Source organism: Delphinus delphis, unplaced genomic scaffold (genome assembly GCF_949987515.2).
Source record: "Delphinus delphis unplaced genomic scaffold, mDelDel1.2 scaffold_465, whole genome shotgun sequence".
Lineage (NCBI taxonomy): Eukaryota > Metazoa > Chordata > Mammalia > Artiodactyla > Delphinidae > Delphinus > Delphinus delphis.
In genome coordinates, this window is record NW_027193086.1 from 26,261 (window position 1) to 39,259 (window position 12,999).

Genomic DNA, 12,999 nt, shown 5'->3' on the forward strand with positions numbered 1-12,999 from the left:
GCCCCTGTCCTTCCCACGCAGACGCCCCCACCCCACACACACCCGGGAGCCAGGCCTCCAGGACCTGACACCTCGCGGGCTCAGCCACTCTTTCGCCCAGACCCCTTCCTTGTCCTTGTTCTCTTCCTGACCCCGACCCCGCTTGTGTCCCGCTTGTCACCGTAAGGAACACCCCACACTGGCACCCGCACAGCCCAACCTCTTCACCTTTCGCCACGTGTCCAAGCTCTCTGCCTCACTCTGCCCCCACTCCGAAAATTATACTATCTTTGCACAACCAGCAGCAAGCAAGTCGCCACCTCTGGGAGCGATACATCCCAGTTTCCTAGAGAGTCCCAAAAGCGCTCACTTGCACGAGGAGTTCCAAAGAAGTCCACACTATCATCGCAGACCACACTCTAGATTCACGTTTTGACCCTCAACAGAAACACGTTTCCAACACCGGCCCGCTCCTCCACCGCTACTGCCACCAGCGCCATCAGCACGACAAACACCAACCCCTCCCCTGAACCTCTGCTCCCACCAACAGCATCAGCCCTCGGGACAGCACCCCCAGCACCACCACCTCAGCCTCCTGCCTATTCCCACAAACACGCCCCTCCCCCCTCCTATGTCGCCACTTTTCCCCCCCGATCCTTTCCAAATCCTACGTTGTCAAGGATCCTGCCCTTGCCTCTGTCCCGTTGCCCTCTTGTTTTCCCCTTCGTCGTCTTCTCCTTTTCGTAGCAGTATGGTTGGTTTAAACATTGTGTTACTTTCTGGTGTACAGCAAAGTGATTCAGTTATATGTCCTTTTCCAGGTTATTTTCCGTTATACGTTATCACGACACATGAATACAGTTCCCTGTGCTGTACGGTAAATCCTTGTTGCTTGTGTGCTTTATGTATAGTATTTCCTCTCTGTTAATCACAGCTCCGGAATTTCCCCTGCCCTACACTTTCCCCTTGGGTAACGAACAGTGTGTTTTCTATGTCTGTGTGTCTGTCTCTCTTTGGCACATACGTTCGTTTGTAGTACGCTTTAGAGTCCCCGTATCTTTGTGCTTCTCTGCCTGACTTACGTCGCTAAGTGTAATATACTCTAGGTCCCTCCTTCTTGGTGCAAATGGCAGTATCTCACTCTTTTGTATGGCTGAGTAATATTCCACAGCAAAGTAATATTGCACAGCAAAGCAGATACTGTTTCCCATGTCTAATAACGTTTCAGATTGCTTTCCATGATAGCTTACTACACGATATTGAATATCATTCCCTGTGTTATACTGGAAATCCTTGTTGCTTATGTCTTTTTTTTTTTTTTTTTTTTTGCAGTACGCGGGCCTCTCACTGCTGTGGCCTCTCCCGTTGCGGAGCACAGGCTCCGGACGCGCAGGCTCAGCGGCCATGGCTCACGGGCCCAGCCGCTCCGCGGCATGTGGGATCTTCCCGGACCGGGGCACGAACCCGTGTCCCCTGCATCGGCAGGCGGACTCTCAACCACTGCGCCACCAGGGAAGCCCCCTGCTTATGTCTTTTATATGAAGTACGGTGTATCTGTTCATCGCAGCTCCTAATTTATGTCTCCACCCCTCCCTTTCTCCTCGGGTAACCATCAGTGTGTTTTGTCTGTCTGGGAGTCTGTTTCTCTTTTGCACATACATTCTTTTCTATTACGTTTTAGATTCCACGTATCTTTGTGCTTCTCTGTCAGACTTACTTCACCAAGTGTAATAATCTCTAGGACCATCCTTATTGTGGCAAATGGCAATATTTCATTTTCTGAAATGGCTGAGTAATACTCCACAGTACATATATACCACATCTTTTTCTCTCAGCCGACTGCTGATGGGCACATGGGTTTTTTCTGTGTCTTGGCTGTGGCACGTAGCGCAGCTACAAACACGGGGGTGCGGGGATCTCTCCAAACAACAGTTTTTCTCTTTGGCGGCTGTGTACCCACGACGGGGATTGCTGGATCATCTGATGGCTCAGTTCCTCCTATTTATTTATTTATATATTTATTTATTTACTTACTTACTTTTAAGGACTAGTACTTGTGGTTTAGGAAGAAGAGTTGATTAACCACATTGAGTTAGTTTCAGGTGTACAGCAAAGGGGATACTGTTTTCCATGTCTAATGTTGTGTCAGATTGATTTCCAGTATAGGTTATTGCAGGATATTGAATATCATTCCCTGTGTTATTCTGTAAATCCTTGCTGCTTATCTCCTTTATATGAAGTACGGTGTATCGGTTCATCGAGCTCCTAATTTATCCCTCCACCCCTCCTTTTTCCCTCGGGTAACCATCACTGTGTTTTCCAGGTCTGTGAGCCTGTTTCTGTTTCGCACATAGATTCAGCGGTAGTACCTTTGAGATTCCACGTATCTTTGTGTTTCTCTGTCGGACATACTTCACGAAGCGTAATATTCTCGGGGAGCAGTCTTGTGGCAGCAAATGGCAATAGTTCATTCTTTTTTATTGATGGCTGAGTGATAGCTCGTACTACATAGATACGACCTCTTCTTGTACTGGCCACCCGTTGACGGGCACTTGGGTTTTTTCCACGTCTTGGCTAGTGCAAATAGTGCCGCTGTGAACATGGAGGTGCTTGGGCCTTTCTGAACTCTTGTTTAGTCATTTCTGGCTACGCACCCAGGAGTGGGATTGCTGGATCAGACGGGACCTCTCCCTTGGCCTCTTTCAACCTCAACCCCTCCTCCCCCGACCCCCGCCACCACACACACCTGAGGCTGGATGGTTTCTCCCGATGAGAGGTGATGTGTGTCTCTGGGGCAGTAGAATGCCCCCACCCGATTCGGACCCCGCCTAGCCCCTGTGGCGCTCTCCGTTTCTGTTGTTCTCTTGCCCGCCTCCTACCCACCGCCCCCAGTAACAACCCATTGCTTGGCCTGACCACCTTGCCGCACAGCACACCAGTCTGGGGCGCTCACCCGCCACCCCACCGCGAAGGGGTCCTCTCCCACCATCTTCCACGCCCCACAGCCCGTTCACACACCCCGCCCTTCCCCCCAGCCTGGAGGCTCGGACCCCTCTCCCGGCCACCTGCCCCTTGTATCCCAGGCCCGACTGTCAAATGTCCTGCCCGGAAGTCTCACTTCTGCCAGCGCTCCTCAGACTCACTCCTACTCCAGGCCCACCCCGCCCCCTGATCTGACCCACCCGCACACACGTGCCGGGCCAGGTGCCCCCACCACACCAAGCTTCTGCTGAGCCCCTGCCTGAGCGGCCAGCCGCTCTCCCGGGCCAGGTCCCTGCCAGCCCAACACCTCCCGCTCCTGCCCGCGCTCCAGCCAGACACCCCAGGTCCTTCCTCGCACCTCCCAGCACGCGGCCCACCGCCGCCCTCTCTCCATGGGCTCGTTCTGCTCCGTTCCCTAGCCCGCGTGGGGTGGCCACCGACCACGGCCACAGACACCTTCATCCCACACTGTCAGCCACCCCCAAGGCACCGGCAAGGGCGTTCAGGAAACCTGCTGCGGTGTTGCGAAGCACCCGTCTGCCCACCGGTGCTCCTTTCCACAGGGGATCCGGCGCTGTCAGAAGGCACCGCGTGTGACAGCGCCGTCGGTGCCGCCGCCGCTGTCGCCGTGGGGGAGAAGCAGTGCTGCTGGAGAGTCCAAACACAGGCGGGGGCGTTTGCTCGTGGACACAGCCTCGGCGGGGAGAGGCGCCGCCCCGGCCATTCGTGTTTGGGGCTGAGGCAAGCGTGTGAAAACGAAGACACGGGACGTCGAAGGCCTCGAGTGGGCGCGCGCCAGTGCGGCCAAAAGGTCTGGCCGGGCAGGGAGGGTGGAGGTTGCCTGGCAGGGCTTGGGCTGCAGGTGCAGGGCACCGGGCGGTTGTTGTCGGGCAGGGCGCGACGCCGAGGCCGCGGAGCAAGCGTGGCCTAAAAGTGGGATGTGGACGGTGTGAGGTAGAGAGGAAGAAGAAAGGCTTCCCTGACCGGGAATCGAACCCGGGCCGCGGCGGTGAGAGCGCCGAATCCTAACCACTAGACCACCAGGGAGCGTCGGGCTCTACCACGGCTCCTGCTCGACCCATAGCAGCCGCTCGGCGCCACCTTGGCGCCAAGACCCGGCCTTTCCAAGTGCAGCCACACGCCGCCCCTGGCAATCCACGTGTCCTCCCGTCCTTCCTGCTCGCAGCACCCTCAGAACACTGCGCGCCTGCTTCTCGCACACACAAGAAGAGCCGCTAGGGCCACCGAGCTCCCTGCTCCCAGCTCTCCCTCACGGGTCCCCGGCCGGCCGGCCGCCCGCGCAGCGCGGCAAAAGGTCAGCCCGCTGCGTTGGCCGGGAATCGAACCCGGGTCAACTGCTTGGAAGGCAGCTATGCTCACCACTATACCACCAACGCTGCACAGCCCGGGCCGCCCCGAGACGCCGGCACCGGGCTCGCCCGAGCGCACTCTCGTCGCCGCTTCCTCCTCCCCCTCCCCCTCCTCCTCCTCCTCCTCCGACTCCTTCTCTTCCGACTCCTCCTCCTTCTCTTCCTCCTCCTGCTCCCCTTTCTCTTCCTCGTCCTCCTCCTCCTCCTCAGCCGCCGCCGCCGCCGCTTGGAGCAGCCCTGCCCCGACGCCACGCCGGCCGGCAGCTCTGTGACGTCACAGACGCCACCAAGGCCCCCCGGCGCCCCACCCGCGCCAGCCCCACGAAGCTGCCCTAGACCACCCGCCCGATCGCCTCAGGGTGGCGCTCTCGCTGCCTTGCCGCTCCAGGTCCCTCGGCTCCACGCCGCGGCGCGCCCCCGCCCACGGCGCACGCATCTTCCAGCACCCGGCTCGCCAAAGCCCTTCTCCACCCGGCGCCTGGCCAGGCCACTTCCCGCACCGACAGGGGACGGCACTCATCCGCCTCCCACCCGTCCCGGCAGCTGGGCACCTATGCAGCTGTGCATAGCTGCGCAGCCTTGCGTCGCGACGCAAGAGCCCACGGAGACAGCCACTTTGGGCGGGCCGCAACGTCATCGAGAGCTTGTGGTGTCCAGAGGAGGCCGTCGCTCGGCCGTGGCGACCGAGTGCCCGGCGACGAGGAAGGGCTGGAGGGCTGGAGGGCTGGAGGGCTGGAGGGCTGGAGGGGGTCGAGGGTGGGCAGGCTGGGCACGCGCTGGGGCCCTGCGCCTCGCTGGAGGACGGAGAACACAGGGCGGAGAAGCAGGGTCCTTGGGAGATAGGCGGCGGGACAGAGAGCGGCGCCAGCCACCAAAAGGGGGCGTGTTGCCTCCCCGTCGGGGAATCGAACCCCGGTCTCCCGCGTGACAGGCGGGGATACTCACCACTATACTAACGAGGACGGCGGCCACCGCCCCCGCGCCCGGACGCTCTCGGGCTGCCGGCCGACGCCTCCCCCTGTCCTCCGGACCCCTGCCCACCACGGGCGCCCGGCACGTGCCCGACCCGACCCAACGCCACACCAACCGCGTCCTCCAAAGCAGCGGCCCCCGACCCGACAGGGACCCGGACCCGAGTGGCGCTGAAAGCTCCCAGTGCGCGCTGCCTATTGCCTCCGACGCGGGGATCGCGCCGGGACGAGGGGGCCTGAGACCGAAAGCAAGGCTGCGAGGAGGGGGTGGGCGCGCGCCTGGCCGTGGCCGGCGAGGAGAGGCGCGGGTGGGGGCCGGCGGCAGGGGCTGGCAAGACGCGGCCCGGCTCCGTCCGGGGCCAGGGCTGGGCGAGGGCGCCAGCGCGGCGGAGCCAGGCGCGTCGTCTGGCCTTGCTCCCCGTCGGCCGCCGCGCGCCCGCTCCATCGCTCACCCACTCGGCCGCGCGCCTGGCGCGGAGCACCGCGTCCCGCCAAGGGCACCGGGCTGCGCGTCGCGTCGGGTCCCAGCCAGCCGAGCGGCCACGCGCACGCCCAGGCCCGCCGTCAGGATGGCCGAGCGGTCTAAGGCGCTGCGTTCAGGTCGCAGTCTCCCCTGGAGGCGTGGGTTCGAATCCCACTCCTGACAAGCCAGCCTTTTGGCCCGCCCGACAAACGCACCCGGCCCTAGGGCAGCGCTTTACTGCCTTCCAGTCCGTTCGCGCCTTGCACTCTTGCCGCCTCTCCAAACTGCGGCCCGGACATCCACGCCTCTCAGACGCGGGACCTTCTCAGCCACGGCCGCGGGCCTGGCAGAAACGGCCCGCTACGAACCCTCCGGCCACGGGCTTTCCGGAAAAACGCCCTCCCCGCCAGCTCCTACGCCCCCTCCTACCTGCACCCACACCAGGAAGCCCTTCAGTCCTTCGCAGCACATCTTTCCTCACCTGCTGGCGGCTGCTGCTGCTGGTCTTCCTGCCTGCCTGCCTGCCTGCCTTCGCCCCTCCCCCCCCACGGCCTCTCCCCCGCCCCACCCCGCCCCCACCGCCACACGCAGAACGGCCGCGTGTGGAAAGCCCTCCACGCCTCGCCCGCCCTCCGACTTCTGCCCGGTGAACAGCGGACTCGTTCTCACAGCCTTCCTTCCATTTCCGCCAGCAGCAGCTCTCCCTCTTTCCAACATCCTGTCCTTCCCGCCAGACCCAACGGCCTGCCTGCCCATTCCATTCCCTCCACAGCCACAGCGAGGTGGCCGCCGACAGCGTCCTGACTGCCTTGTGGTGCGTGCCCTCGGTGCTTTTTCGCCTTGGGACCCTGGCCGGACCACACCTGCCTGCCTGCCTGCCTGCCTGCGTCGGAGCCGGGCGGGGGCTGAGAGGAACGTCGCTGCTCAGCCGCAGCGGCCACGCCTCGCCTGCCCTGACTGGGATTCGGGCGCGGGCCAGGCCGGTTCGCCTCCTGGCTTCCTCTGGCGACACCGGCAGTCTCGCGGCTCCGTGGACGGCAGAGAAAGCGCAGGACAGGCCGAGCCCGCCTGCGTCCCTCCATCCATCGGTGCTTCCGACCGCCTCGCGCCCTGGGGTCGCCAGAGTGCCCGGAGCCTCTCATTCAGGTGGCCCGTCGGCCTCCTGCTCAAATGGAGCCCATGCCCACGCGGCGAGCAGTGACCAGGGTCCGGCGGTTGGCGGCGAGCGCCGCTGGGGCAGCGTTGGGCGCCGCTGGGGCAGCGGCGGGCGCCGGCGGCCATCGGTGCATGGGTGGTTCAGTGGTAGAATTCTCGCCTGCCACGCGGGAGGCCCGGGTTCGATTCCCGGCCCATGCAGACGCAGCGTCCCCTTTTGGTGCCCGCAGCCCCAAAGCGGAGCTGGGTTTCCCAGCTGCCACACTCAAGGCACCGGTCCTGCAACAGCTCGCTCACCACTGTACCTTCCCGGCCCCTGTCCTTCCCACGCAGACGCCCCCACCCCACACACACCCGGGAGCCAGGCCTCCAGGACCTGACACCTCGCGGGCTCAGCCACTCTTTCGCCCAGACCCCTTCCTTGTCCTTGTTCTCTTCCTGACCCCGACCCCGCTTGTGTCCCGCTTGTCACCGTAAGGAACACCCCACACTGGCACCCGCACAGCCCAACCTCTTCACCTTTCGCCACGTGTCCAAGCTCTCTGCCTCACTCTGCCCCCACTCCGAAAATTATACTATCTTTGCACAACCAGCAGCAAGCAAGTCGCCACCTCTGGGAGCGATACATCCCAGTTTCCTAGAGAGTCCCAAAAGCGCTCACTTGCACGAGGAGTTCCAAAGAAGTCCACACTATCATCGCAGACCACACTCTAGATTCACGTTTTGACCCTCAACAGAAACACGTTTCCAACACCGGCCCGCTCCTCCACCGCTACTGCCACCAGCGCCATCAGCACGACAAACACCAACCCCTCCCCTGAACCTCGGCTCCCACCAACAGCATCAGCCCTCGGGACAGCACCCCCAGCACCACCACCTCAGCCTCCTGCCTATTCCCACAAACACGCCCCTCCCCCCTCCTATGTCGCCACTTTTCCCCCCGATCCTTTCCAAATCCTACGTTGTCAAGGATCCTGCCCTTGCCTCTGTCCCGTTGCCCTCTTGTTTTCCCCTTCGTCGTCTTCTCCTTTTCGTAGCAGTATGGTTGGTTTAAACATTGTGTTACTTTCTGGTGTACAGCAAAGTGATTCAGTTATATGTCCTTTTCCAGGTTATTTTCCGTTATACGTTATCACGACACATGAATACAGTTCCCTGTGCTGTACGGTAAATCCTTGTTGCTTGTGTGCTTTATGTATAGTATTTCCTCTCTGTTAATCACAGCTCCGGAATTTCCCCTGCCCTACACTTTCCCCTTGGGTAACGAACAGTGTGTTTTCTATGTCTGTGTGTCTGTCTCTCTTTGGCACATACGTTCGTTTGTAGTACGCTTTAGAGTCCCCGTATCTTTGTGCTTCTCTGCCTGACTTACGTCGCTAAGTGTAATATACTCTAGGTCCCTCCTTCTTGGTGCAAATGGCAGTATCTCACTCTTTTGTATGGCTGAGTAATATTCCACAGCAAAGTAATATTGCACAGCAAAGCAGATACTGTTTCCCATGTCTAATAACGTTTCAGATTGCTTTCCATGATAGCTTACTACACGATATTGAATATCATTCCCTGTGTTATACTGGAAATCCTTGTTGCTTATGTCTTTTTTTTTTTTTTTTTTTTTTGCAGTACGCGGGCCTCTCACTGCTGTGGCCTCTCCCGTTGCGGAGCACAGGCTCCGGACGCGCAGGCTCAGCGGCCATGGCTCACGGGCCCAGCCGCTCCGCGGCATGTGGGATCTTCCCGGACCGGGGCACGAACCCGTGTCCCCTGCATCGGCAGGCGGACTCTCAACCACTGCGCCACCAGGGAAGCCCCCTGCTTATGTCTTTTATATGAAGTACGGTGTATCTGTTCATCGCAGCTCCTAATTTATGTCTCCACCCCTCCCTTTCTCCTCGGGTAACCATCAGTGTGTTTTGTCTGTCTGGGAGTCTGTTTCTCTTTTGCACATACATTCTTTTCTATTACGTTTTAGATTCCACGTATCTTTGTGCTTCTCTGTCAGACTTACTTCACCAAGTGTAATAATCTCTAGGACCATCCTTATTGTGGCAAATGGCAATATTTCATTTTCTGAAATGGCTGAGTAATACTCCACAGTACATATATACCACATCTTTTTCTCTCAGCCGACTGCTGATGGGCACATGGGTTTTTTCTGTGTCTTGGCTGTGGCACGTAGCGCAGCTACAAACACGGGGGTGCGGGGATCTCTCCAAACAACAGTTTTTCTCTTTGGCGGCTGTGTACCCACGACGGGGATTGCTGGATCATCTGATGGCTCAGTTCCTCCTATTTATTTATTTATATATTTATTTATTTACTTACTTACTTTTAAGGACTAGTACTTGTGGTTTAGGAAGAAGAGTTGATTAACCACATTGAGTTAGTTTCAGGTGTACAGCAAAGGGGATACTGTTTTCCATGTCTAATGTTGTGTCAGATTGATTTCCAGTATAGGTTATTGCAGGATATTGAATATCATTCCCTGTGTTATTCTGTAAATCCTTGCTGCTTATCTCCTTTATATGAAGTACGGTGTATCGGTTCATCGAGCTCCTAATTTATCCCTCCACCCCTCCTTTTTCCCTCGGGTAACCATCACTGTGTTTTCCAGGTCTGTGAGCCTGTTTCTGTTTCGCACATAGATTCAGCGGTAGTACCTTTGAGATTCCACGTATCTTTGTGTTTCTCTGTCGGACATACTTCACGAAGCGTAATATTCTCGGGGAGCAGTCTTGTGGCAGCAAATGGCAATAGTTCATTCTTTTTTATTGATGGCTGAGTGATAGCTCGTACTACATAGATACGACCTCTTCTTGTACTGGCCACCCGTTGACGGGCACTTGGGTTTTTTCCACGTCTTGGCTAGTGCAAATAGTGCCGCTGTGAACATGGAGGTGCCTGGGCCTTTCTGAACTCTTGTTTAGTCATTTCTGGCTACGCACCCAGGAGTGGGATTGCTGGATCAGACGGGACCTCTCCCTTGGCCTCTTTCAACCTCAACCCCTCCTCCCCCGACCCCCGCCACCACACACACCTGAGGCTGGATGGTTTCTCCCGATGAGAGGTGATGTGTGTCTCTGGGGCAGTAGAATGCCCCCACCCGATTCGGACCCCGCCTAGCCCCTGTGGCGCTCTCCGTTTCTGTTGTTCTCTTGCCCGCCTCCTACCCACCGCCCCCAGTAACAACCCATTGCTTGGCCTGACCACCTTGCCGCACAGCACACCAGTCTGGGGCGCTCACCCGCCACCCCACCGCGAAGGGGTCCTCTCCCACCATCTTCCACGCCCCACAGCCCGTTCACACACCCCGCCCTTCCCCCCAGCCTGGAGGCTCGGACCCCTCTCCCGGCCACCTGCCCCTTGTATCCCAGGCCCGACTGTCAAATGTCCTGCCCGGAAGTCTCACTTCTGCCAGCGCTCCTCAGACTCACTCCTACTCCAGGCCCACCCCGCCCCCTGATCTGACCCACCCGCACACACGTGCCGGGCCAGGTGCCCCCACCACACCAAGCTTCTGCTGAGCCCCTGCCTGAGCGGCCAGCCGCTCTCCCGGGCCAGGTCCCTGCCAGCCCAACACCTCCCGCTCCTGCCCGCGCTCCAGCCAGACACCCCAGGTCCTTCCTCGCACCTCCCAGCACGCGGCCCACCGCCGCCCTCTCTCCATGGGCTCGTTCTGCTCCGTTCCCTAGCCCGCGTGGGGTGGCCACCGACCACGGCCACAGACACCTTCATCCCACACTGTCAGCCACCCCCAAGGCACCGGCAAGGGCGTTCAGGAAACCTGCTGCGGTGTTGCGAAGCACCCGTCTGCCCACCGGTGCTCCTTTCCACAGGGGATCCGGCGCTGTCAGAAGGCACCGCGTGTGACAGCGCCGTCGGTGCCGCCGCCGCTGTCGCCGTGGGGGAGAAGCAGTGCTGCTGGAGAGTCCAAACACAGGCGGGGGCGTTTGCTCGTGGACACAGCCTCGGCGGGGAGAGGCGCCGCCCCGGCCATTCGTGTTTGGGGCTGAGGCAAGCGTGTGAAAACGAAGACACGGGACGTCGAAGGCCTCGAGTGGGCGCGCGCCAGTGCGGCCAAAAGGTCTGGCCGGGCAGGGAGGGTGGAGGTTGCCTGGCAGGGCTTGGGCTGCAGGTGCAGGGCACCGGGCGGTTGTTGTCGGGCAGGGCGCGACGCCGAGGCCGCGGAGCAAGCGTGGCCTAAAAGTGGGATGTGGACGGTGTGAGGTAGAGAGGAAGAAGAAAGGCTTCCCTGACCGGGAATCGAACCCGGGCCGCGGCGGTGAGAGCGCCGAATCCTAACCACTAGACCACCAGGGAGCGTCGGGCTCTACCACGGCTCCTGCTCGACCCATAGCAGCCGCTCGGCGCCACCTTGGCGCCAAGACCCGGCCTTTCCAAGTGCAGCCACACGCCGCCCCTGGCAATCCACGTGTCCTCCCGTCCTTCCTGCTCGCAGCACCCTCAGAACACTGCGCGCCTGCTTCTCGCACACACAAGAAGAGCCGCTAGGGCCACCGAGCTCCCTGCTCCCAGCTCTCCCTCACGGGTCCCCGGCCGGCCGGCCGCCCGCGCAGCGCGGCAAAAGGTCAGCCCGCTGCGTTGGCCGGGAATCGAACCCGGGTCAACTGCTTGGAAGGCAGCTATGCTCACCACTATACCACCAACGCTGCACAGCCCGGGCCGCCCCGAGACGCCGGCACCGGGCTCGCCCGAGCGCACTCTCGTCGCCGCTTCCTCCTCCCCCTCCCCCTCCTCCTCCTCCTCCTCCGACTCCTTCTCTTCCGACTCCTCCTCCTTCTCTTCCTCCTCCTGCTCCCCTTTCTCTTCCTCGTCCTCCTCCTCCTCCTCAGCCGCCGCCGCCGCCGCTTGGAGCAGCCCTGCCCCGACGCCACGCCGGCCGGCAGCTCTGTGACGTCACAGACGCCACCAAGGCCCCCCGGCGCCCCACCCGCGCCAGCCCCACGAAGCTGCCCTAGACCACCCGCCCGATCGCCTCAGGGTGGCGCTCTCGCTGCCTTGCCGCTCCAGGTCCCTCGGCTCCACGCCGCGGCGCGCCCCCGCCCACGGCGCACGCATCTTCCAGCACTCGGCTCGCCAAAGCCCTTCTCCACCCGGCGCCTGGCCAGGCCACTTCCCGCACCGACAGGGGACGGCACTCATCCGCCTCCCACCCGTCCCGGCAGCTGGGCACCTATGCAGCTGTGCATAGCTGCGCAGCCTTGCGTCGCGACGCAAGAGCCCACGGAGACAGCCACTTTGGGCGGGCCGCAACGTCATCGAGAGCTTGTGGTGTCCAGAGGAGGCCGTCGCTCGGCCGTGGCGACCGAGTGCCCGGCGACGAGGAAGGGCTGGAGGGCTGGAGGGCTGGAGGGCTGGAGGGCTGGAGGGGGTCGAGGGTGGGCAGGCTGGGCACGCGCTGGGGCCCTGCGCCTCGCTGGAGGACGGAGAACACAGGGCGGAGAAGCAGGGTCCTTGGGAGATAGGCGGCGGGACAGAGAGCGGCGCCAGCCACCAAAAGGGGGCGTGTTGCCTCCCCGTCGGGGAATCGAACCCCGGTCTCCCGCGTGACAGGCGGGGATACTCACCACTATACTAACGAGGACGGCGGCCACCGCCCCCGCGCCCGGACGCTCTCGGGCTGCCGGCCGACGCCTCCCCCTGTCCTCCGGACCCCTGCCCACCACGGGCGCCCGGCACGTGCCCGACCCGACCCAACGCCACACCAACCGCGTCCTCCAAAGCAGCGGCCCCCGACCCGACAGGGACCCGGACCCGAGTGGCGCTGAAAGCTCCCAGTGCGCGCTGCCTATTGCCTCCGACGCGGGGATCGCGCCGGGACGAGGGGGCCTGAGACCGAAAGCAAGGCTGCGAGGAGGGGGTGGGCGCGCGCCTGGCCGTGGCCGGCGAGGAGAGGCGCGGGTGGGGGCCGGCGGCAGGGGCTGGCAAGACGCGGCCCGGCTCCGTCCGGGGCCAGGGCTGGGCGAGGGCGCCAGCGCGGCGGAGCCAGGCGCGTCGTCTGGCCTTGCTCCCCGTCGGCCGCCGCGCGCCCGCTCCATCGCTCACCCACTCGGCCGCG

General features: G+C 61.5%; 8 non-coding genes across 8 annotated transcripts; 2 read left to right on the plus strand and 6 right to left on the minus strand.

Moving 5' to 3' along the window:
* Nucleotides 1–3,936: 3,936 nt before the first annotated feature.
* Nucleotides 3,937–4,008, minus strand: TRNAE-CUC (transfer RNA glutamic acid (anticodon CUC)). The gene has a single exon. It is a non-coding gene; the product is annotated as a tRNA-Glu (tRNA).
* Nucleotides 4,009–4,286: 278 nt separating this feature from the next.
* On the minus strand, nt 4,287–4,358 carry TRNAG-UCC (transfer RNA glycine (anticodon UCC)). The gene has a single exon. It is a non-coding gene; the product is annotated as a tRNA-Gly (tRNA).
* Nucleotides 4,359–5,221: 863 nt separating this feature from the next.
* TRNAD-GUC (transfer RNA aspartic acid (anticodon GUC)) lies at nt 5,222–5,293 on the minus strand. The gene has a single exon. It is a non-coding gene; the product is annotated as a tRNA-Asp (tRNA).
* Nucleotides 5,294–5,865: 572 nt separating this feature from the next.
* TRNAL-CAG (transfer RNA leucine (anticodon CAG)) lies at nt 5,866–5,948 on the plus strand. The gene has a single exon. It is a non-coding gene; the product is annotated as a tRNA-Leu (tRNA).
* Nucleotides 5,949–7,050: 1,102 nt separating this feature from the next.
* On the plus strand, nt 7,051–7,121 carry TRNAG-GCC (transfer RNA glycine (anticodon GCC)). Its single transcript has one exon. It is a non-coding gene; the product is annotated as a tRNA-Gly (tRNA).
* Nucleotides 7,122–11,168: 4,047 nt separating this feature from the next.
* Nucleotides 11,169–11,240, minus strand: TRNAE-CUC (transfer RNA glutamic acid (anticodon CUC)). The gene has a single exon. It is a non-coding gene; the product is annotated as a tRNA-Glu (tRNA).
* Nucleotides 11,241–11,518: 278 nt separating this feature from the next.
* TRNAG-UCC (transfer RNA glycine (anticodon UCC)) lies at nt 11,519–11,590 on the minus strand. The gene has a single exon. It is a non-coding gene; the product is annotated as a tRNA-Gly (tRNA).
* Nucleotides 11,591–12,453: 863 nt separating this feature from the next.
* TRNAD-GUC (transfer RNA aspartic acid (anticodon GUC)) lies at nt 12,454–12,525 on the minus strand. Its single transcript has one exon. It is a non-coding gene; the product is annotated as a tRNA-Asp (tRNA).
* Between the last annotated feature and the right edge of the window lie 474 nt (nt 12,526–12,999).